The sequence below is a fragment of the Crocuta crocuta genome, unplaced genomic scaffold (assembly GCF_008692635.1).
Source record: "Crocuta crocuta isolate KB4526 unplaced genomic scaffold, BGI_CrCroc_1.0 scaffold158, whole genome shotgun sequence".
Lineage (NCBI taxonomy): Eukaryota > Metazoa > Chordata > Mammalia > Carnivora > Hyaenidae > Crocuta > Crocuta crocuta.
Window position 1 is genome coordinate 3,968,949 of NW_027532590.1, and position 9,398 is coordinate 3,978,346.

The following is a 9,398-nucleotide window of genomic DNA, read 5'->3' on the forward strand; positions in this document are numbered from 1 at the left end:
GAAGCCCGAGATCATGACCTAAGCGAAAGTCGGACGCTTAACCGACTAAGCCACCCAGGTGCCCCTCTTACTATCTTTAAAATAATTTTATCTAATGTTAATAATCTCATTTTCTGCCTGGACTACCAGGGACAAATTCCAGTGGAACTCTGCTCCCTACAGGCTTAGTTACCCCAGGTAGCTACTGTCTACCTACTAGAACTACTAAAGACTAATGCCACTTAGGACATAATTCACCTTTCAGGTGAATCCTTAGATCTGTTTCTTCTCCTTTTCAACTCCCTCCACAGTACACACACACACACACACACACACACACACACACACACACTCCAATCACAAAAAGAAAAATACTTACTGAATGAATGAATAAATGGATAAATGAATTAAGACCTACTTTCTCTCATTATCTGTCTGTCATATATATGACAACAATTAGCAGATTTTAACAAATCAGGAGGTATGATCTGGTGGAAGGTGAGCCAAGGAGAAAGGAGAACCCAAAAAGAAGGAAAAAGGAAGATAGAAGTGAAATGAAAGAAATGCCCTGAAGACCTCTGTCCCTGTTGTAAACAAATTTTGAAGAGCTGAGAGAATTTGCCAAGTAAACTCCCTTGGGGTGTTCTTTTAGGTTAGATCACTGTTTAAATTTCTTTTGGAATCATTGAAATACTCAGATATAACCTCGAGGTAATTTTGATGTGGTTTAACGTATTAAAATTCATCTATCTCGTCTATATTTTCAAATGCTTGACAGTTTTATTTCATATTATTATAATTTGTTCTTTTCCTTCATTACATTGTTTAATCCCTGCTCCCATTCCACTCATTTTATATTTGTATCATATCTTTTTCTTGATTAAAATTTGCCAAACAAGGGTTTAGTTTATTGATGTTTTCAAAGAAAAGAGATTTGGTTTTAGTAATGAAATCTGAACTTTGTTCTGTTTTCTATTTTTTCCTAATTACTTATTCTTACTTTTATCAACTTCTTTTTTAATTTTTAAGTTTATTTTTATCTAGTTTCTTAATTTCAATTCTTAGTTATTTTACTTGAATATTTGGTTTTATTATGATAGGCATTTGCATTTTCTTTATCAAAACATTTGCATATTAATACTTATATATTAAACATTTAACAATGAAGAGGAACTTCTCTGTATTTTTCCCAACCTAATTCTATTGTCTAGAGAAAAAAATCCCACTGGTTTTTTTTTTTTAGCTGTTTCTTCTCACATTTTCCATGGACCTATCTTTATTTTTCAAATTGTACTAGCTAATATCTCATAAGCATAACTAGTTTTTTCTAGATGCTAATAATATAACATAATTATGAGATAATATTATAACAGACCTATATGATAGTATAATACTATAACATAACATAATCTTATATCTATAATTCTGTTTCCTTTTTGTTTCTTGGAGTTCTCTTTCCTGGAGTTCTCTGTCCTGGAGTTCTCTGTCATCCTGTTTCAACCTGGGGTATTTACCTCCTTTTGCTTTATGGCAGCACATCCACAGCAGCTTCATCAAAAAGGATTAAAAGGAAATAGAAATAGTCCACAAAATACTGAAAATGTTTGTATTCTGCCTTCACTTGGCTTGGCTCTACTTGAATGCAGAATTATATCCAATACTTTTTTTTTCAAAGTCTTTAAAACATTGCTTGTTTTAAAATATTTGTTGATTTATTTATTTTTATTTTTAAAAAATGTTTTATTTATTTTTAGAGAGAGATAGAGACAGCATGTAAAGGGAGGGTCAGAGAGAGAGAGAGACACAGAATCTGAAGACAGGCTCCAGGCTCTGAGCTAGCTGTGTGCACACAGTAGGATGCGGGGCTCGAACCCACAAACCGTGAGATCATGACCTGAGGCCAAGTTGGACGCTTAACCGACTGAATCACTTGGGCGCCCCAAAACATTTGTCATTTTAAATGTGATGCCATTTAATTCCTACCTCTCTGTATGTGATCTCCTTTATTATCCCATCTCTTCCACAGCCTTTCAGGATCATTCTATGTTTTTCAAATCCACACCATTTTGTTGTATTTAAAAAAAATTCTTTAAATGTTTATTCATTTTTGAGAGAGAGATAGAATGAGCAGGGGAGGGGCAGAGAGAGAAGGAGACACAGAATCTGAAGCAGGCTCCAGGGTCTGAGCTATCAGCACTGAGCCAGATGCGGGACTTGAACTCATGAACCTGAGATCATGATCTGAGTCAAGATTGGGCACTTAACCACATGAGCCACCCAGGTGCCCCTCAAATCCAAACCATTTTGAAAGTTGAAAATGTTTGGCCTTATCAGCGTGAGTCTTCCCTCATTGGTATTGAGGGAAATTTTGTGGCAACTTTGAATCAGACAATTCAAACCAGGATTTACCATTTTCTCTAATATTTTCTATTTTGTCTTCTGTCTTCTATTTATAATACTTTAAAAAATTTAAGATTTGCTTGACCTTATCTTCCAATCTTTATGCTTGTTTTATCTATCATATATATATTTTTAATTTCCAAGAAACTTTTGTTATTCTCTGACTTTTTCATCATATCATGTTCTTGTTTTGTGGCAAGTTCAGTGTTTCTTATTTGGGGACATTAATAAGGATTTTGTTTTCTTCTAATATCTAAATTACCTTCAAACCCTCTTTCTTATTTCCTTTTCTGCCTGATGTAGTCTATATCTGTTATCTTGAAGTCTTTCTTCAATGTACTGGTGAAGTTTATCTCTTCATTATTCACAGTTAAGAATGAGACATTAAGGGTTGATCATTACTCTATGATTGTGCAGGCCGCTTGCTGCCTGATAAGCTTCTTTTGGGGTAATCACTGGGTTCACAAGCTGTTTAATCAGTGATGGTGTCTCAAATGCCAGCCTCTGGAAGATATTTTTTCTTTAAGTCCCTTAAGCTTGTTTACAGAAGTTTCTGCCATTATCTCATTGTAGATGTACATGGGGCAGCATGATTGGTGGGAATAGAGAAGGTAAACTGGTCAGCTTATATTACAGTACTATGTCAGGGAAAGGTCTTGGGGTTTCCCTAAATTCAATATGCAGTTTTATCATGCTCTTGAAATAGTGATTCAAAGGTGTCTGAATCACTATTTTAATTCAGACACCTCCTCTTGCCTTCTGCTGAAGCACCTGTATATTCAAGTCCATAGGTGTTACATTCAGTATCTCCTGATGATAAACCTCAAACCTCTTGCCTGGAGATTGGGAGGAAGGTTAGGTCTAGAATTTAGGGACAAGGGGGAGAGCTCAATGCTCAAACCACTTCCTACACATTTTAAGCCCCTCTTTCTATTCTCAGTTTTAAACTCTACCCACATTTTCCATAGTATGTGTGCACCAACACTTGAATATACCTGGGGAACTGTGGGAAAATTCCATTGATTTCTAACTAGCATTGCCCTTGGGGGCATTGAGAGTTCCTATTTCTTTCATTCTGATAAATAAGATAATAATCCCCCTTTTAATGTATATTTTCAAAAGAGTATAGCATATTAATTTTACAGACTAAAAATTGCCTCCAATTCCAGACTTTGAGATATCCCTTGTGGGTGTGGGAGCAACCAGTACTGTTTGATAATTTTTATTTACATAGAGATAAGGTGATCCCAAAGAGACATAAGCAAATGGCTATGTGAGCAATATCCTTGAATGATGCTAACTTGGTTTTGAAGTGGGTATATTATCAGAGAGCATATAAAACTGTATGATAAGCCAATTTATCTTTAATGCTCAATGACTTTTCAGACATTTCCCTTCACTTTTAAAAACTTTCTTATTGATCATATGCTCTTAGTTCTTTCCTGGGAAGGATTACCATGCAAAATAGTACCTTGTACAGTTGAAACAACTCTTCATGACCTAGGATTCTGGCTTCCTTTTTCCTATGCCCATAATCCCCACATAGAAAAATCAAATAAGGGGCGCCTGGGTGGCTTAGTTGGTTAAGCGTCCAACTTTCGCTTAGGTCATGATCTCGCAGTTCGTGGATTCGAGCCCCGCATCAGGCTCTGTGCTGATTGCCAGCTCAGAGCCTGGACCCTGTTTCAGAGTCTGTGTCTCCCTCTCTCTCTGACCCTCCCCTGCTCACGCTGTCTCTCTCTCTCTCACTCCTAGAAATAATATATATATATAAAATTAAAAAAAAGAAAAATCAAATAAAACACACAAATGACTAATAGAAAAAAAAGTTACACACACTATTTCATAATACAATAATTGTTTCTCCTAACTAATAAGAGGTTGATTAATCAGACAAATGAGTCCCTTACACTAATGCTAGATAGATAATGAATTATCCTTGTTCAGGAAAGCAAAGAACTGACTTTGTTATAAAGAATGACATTTCATATTTTATACTGTATTGTGTATAATGTATTTTACTTGTTTTTTAGTTTCTTTTATTATTATGGTAAGAATACAACATGGTATCTACTTTCTTAACAAATTTGTAAGTGCACGATATAGTATTGTTAATTATAGACACCATGTTGTACCACAGATCTCTAGAACTTATTCACCTCCTATAATAGAAACTTTATACCTGTTGAACAACAACTCTCCTTTCTCCTCTTCCTCAGTCTCTGGCAACCACCATTCTACACACTGTTTCCATAACTTTGACTATATTACATATGTCATATAAGTAGAACCATGCAATATTTGCCCTTCTGTGTCTGGCTTATTCCATTTAGCATAATGCCTCTAAGCTCATCCATACTGTCCACATGTATCAAAATATTCTTCTTTTTAAAGGGTGATTAATATTCCTTTGTATGTATATACCACATTTACTTTGTCCATTCATTTCTTATTGGTTATTTCCAGGTCTTTGCTATTGTGCCTAATGATGCAATGAACATGGAAGAGCATATGTCTCTTTGAGATCATGGATTGCTGGGGCAACCTGGGTGACTCAGTTGGTTAAGCATCTGACTCTTGATTTCTGCTCAGGTCATGATCTCACAATTTGTGAGATAGAGCCCTGCACTGGGCTCCATGTTGAGCATGCAACCTGCTTGGGATTTTCTCTCTCCCTCACTCTGCTCCTCACCTGCTCACACGCTCATGTGTGTGCGCGCTCTCTCTCTCTCTCAAAAATAAATACACATTTTTAAAAAAAAAAGAAATAGGATTGCTGGATCATATGGAAATTGTATTTTGTGTGTGTGTGTGTGTGTGTGTGTATGTGTGTGTAATTGCCATACTTTTTTTCATAGTGGCTGCACCATTTTAACATTCCCGCCAACAGTGTACAAAGGATCCTGTTTCCCCACATCCTTGCCAACATTTGTTGTTTTTTGTTTGTTTTTGTTATATTTTTACAAAAGCCATCCTAACAAGCATGAAGTGATACGTCATTGTGGTTTTCATTTGCATTTCCCTGATGATTATTAGGGTTTTTTTTCCATATATGTGCTGGAGATTTGTATGTCTTAGGAGAAATGACTGTGACATCGTTTGCCGCATTTTTGGCCTATTTTTTTTTTATTTGCTGTTGAGTTATAGGAACTCCTAATAATTTTTGGATTTTAATGCTTTTCCAAGTACATGGTTTCCAATTTTTTTTTGGTAGATTTCCTTTTTATTCTGTTTACTGTTTCCTTAAATGTGCAGAAGCTTTTTATTTTATGTAGCCCAACTTGTCTAATATTGCTTTCCTCCTTATGCTTTTGGTGTCATCTTCAAGAAATCACTGTCAAGCCCAAAGCCATGAAGATTAGCCTTGTATTTTCTTAAGAGATTTTACATTCCAAGTCATATGCTTAAATCTTTAGTCCATTTTGGGTTGATTTATTTATATGGTATAAGATAAGTAACCAATTTCATTCTTTGAAATGTGGATATTCAGTTTTCCCAACTCCATTTGTTGAAGAGACTGCCCTTTCCCCATTGTTAATTTTTGGCAAACTTCTCTAAGATCAGTAGATTTATTTCTGGGCTCTTGATTCTGTTCTACTTGCCTATATATCTGATTTTATGCCAGGGCTATACTGTTTTGATTACTACAGCTTAGTAATGTATTTTGAAATCAGGAAGTATGATGCCTTCAGCTTGATTTTTCTTTCTTAAGACTTCCATGGCTATTTGGAGTCTTTTATGTTTCCATATAAATTTTAGGATTTTTTCCCTATTTCTGTTAAAAACATCTATGCAGTTTTGATTGGGATTACACTGAATCTGTAGATTATGTGGGGTAGTATGGATATTTCAACAATATTAAAGCTTCCAATCTATCAACACAAGATGTCTATTAATTTGTGGCTTCTTTATTTTTTGTCATCAATGTTTTATAGTTTTCATTATACAAGTCTTTCACCTCCTTGACTATGCTAATCCATACACTGATTCTTACACATTTTATTCTTTCAAAGGTATTTCATATAGAATTGTTTTCTTAGTTCCCTTTTTAAATAGTTTCTTCATAGATTATGGCAATGCAACTCGTTTATTTTTTTCTGTTCATTTTGTGTCTGTTGTATTTTGTAATAACTGAATTCGTTTATTCTAACAGTCTTTGTGGAATTCAGGATGTTTTACATGTAAGATTATGTCATGTGCAACAGAGATAGTTTTGTCTCTTCCTTTCCAATTTGTATGCCTTTTATTTCTTTTTCTTGCTTAATTGCTCTAGGTAGGAATTTCAGTACTCTGTTGAATAGACATGTTGAGAGTGGGAATCCTTGCTTTGTTCCTAACCTTAGAGGAAAAGTTTTCCATTTTTACCACTGAGGATAATGATAGCTCTGGTCTTTTCAAATATGACCTTTCTTGTGTTGAGGAAAACTCCTTCTGTACCTAATTTTTTGAAATTTTTAACCACAAAAGTGTGTTGAATTTCATCAAATCGCTTTTTTTTTTTTTTTGGTATCTACTAAGATGGTCGTGTGATTTTTACCCTTCATTCTGTTAATGTTGCTTATCATATTAATTGATGTGCATATTTTGAAATATCCTTGCATCCCATGGATAAATCTTATTTGGTCATGGTTTATGACAGTTTCAATGTGTTACTGAATTTTATGCACTCATATTTTGTCAAGAGTTTTTCATCGATATTCATCAGGAATATTGGCCTTAGTTTTCTTTACATGTAGTTTCTCTGCTTGGTTTTGGTACTGGGTTAATGCTAGCCTGATAAAAAGAGTTTGGAAAAGTTGCTTCATCTTCACATTTTTAGGAGATTTTAAGAAGGATTTGTGTTCAAAAAAACAAACAGTTCAATTTAAAAAATGGGCAGAGGACCTGAATAGACATTTTTCCAAAGAAAACATAAAGATGGCCAACAGACATATGAAAAGATGTTCAACATCACTAATCATCAATAGAAATGCAAATTCAAACTAAAATAAAATATGATCTTACATCCACCAGGATGGCTAAAATCAAAAAGACAATAAATAACAAGTGCTTGTGAAGATGTGGCAAAAAAGGAATCCTTATATACTGGTAGTGGAAATATAAATTGGTACAGCCACTGTGGATAACAATATGAAGATTCCTCAAAAAATTAAAAATAAAAATACCACATGATCCAGTAATTCTACTATGTGTATTTATCCAAAGAAAATAAAAACATTCAGGTGAAAAGATATATGAATCTCTATGCTTACTGCAGCATTATTTACAATAGGAAGATATGGAAGCAACCTGTGTCCATCTATAGACGAATAAAGAAGATATGGTAGATGTATACATACACACAATGGAATATTATGCAGCAATAAACAAGATGAGACTGTGTTATTTAGGAAACATGGATGGACATAGACGGTATTACTCTTAGTGAAATAAGACAGAGAGACAAATACCTTAATGATTCCATTTGTACGTAGGAACTAAAAAAAAAAAGAATAACCAAAAAGGAGGATCAGACCTATATACACAGGAAACAAAAGGATAGTTTCCAGAGGGGACATCAAGGGTAGGGCGATAGGCAAAATGAATGAAGATGGGGGTGGTTATTGTGGAATGAGCAAGTCAGAGGAATAAAATAAGGAATATGCTGATGATTTTGTAATAGGGTTATATGATGACAGATGGCAGCTATATTTATGTGGTGAGCATAGCATGAAACACAGAGAAGTTGAATCACTATATTGTGCACCTGAAACTAATGCAACATTATATGTCAACTTTACTAAAAAAATAAAAGAAGAATTGTATTAAACCTTTAAATGTTTGTTAGAATTTACAAGTGAAACCACCAGAATCTGGATTTTTGTTTGTTGAGAGATTTTTTGAGTACTAATTCAATACACTTACCCATTTTTGGTCTGTTCAAATTTTCTATTTCCTCATGACTTATTCTTAGCGGGTTCTGTGTTTTTAGGAATTTATCCATTTTGCTAGGCTACCCAATTAGCTGGTGTGCATTTATTCATAGCAATCTCATGATTTCTCCCCTTTTGGCATGACTTGTGATGTCCTTTCTTTCATTCTGATTTATTTATCAGAGTTTTGTCTATTTTTGCTTAGTCTAGCTGAGGGTTTGTCCATTTTTTCATCTTTTGTAAAAAACAAAAACAACAACCCTTTATTCCTTTGATTTTTTCTATGTTTTTCTACTTTTTAAAAATTTCTGCTCTAATCTTTGTTATTATCTTCCTTCTGCTAAGTTTGGACTTAATTTGTTCTTCTTTTCCAAGCTCTAGGTAAAAAAGCTGGTTAGGCGTTTTTTGTTGGAGATCTTTATTCTTTTTTAATGTAGATGTTTACTGCTATAAACTTCCCAGTTTACTACTGCTTTTGCTGCATCCCTTAAGTTTTGGTATATTGTGTTTTCATTTTCACTTGCCTTGAGACGTTTTCTAATTTCCCTTTTGAGTTATTCTTGACTCAATGATTATTTAGGAGTGTGTTGTTTAATGTCCATATATTTATGAATTTTCAAGTTTTCCTCTGTTACTGATTTTTCTCCTTTCATTCCATTGTGGTCAGAAAAGATACTTGGTATGATAAAAATCTTCTTAAATTTCTTGAAACTTGTTTTGTGACCTAATATGTGATCTATCCTGACAGATGTTTCATATCTGCGTGAAAAGAACATATATTCTGCTGCTGTTGGATGCAATGTTCTATATATGTCCATTAGGTCCTTTTGTTCTATACTGGTCAAGTCTGTTTCCTATTGATTTTCTGTGTGCATGTTCCATCCATTATTGAAATTGGGTATTAATAAGGAACTGAAGTCTCCTATTATTCTTGCATTGCTGTCTATTTCTCCCTCCAGGTCTGTCAATGATTGCTTTATATATTTAAGTGTTCTGATGTTATATCTGTCTGATGAATTACCCCTTTAATCATCATATAATGACTTTCTTTGTCTCTGGTGGCAGTTTCTTTTTTCTTGTGCTAGTTTTTGACTTAAAGTATAGTTT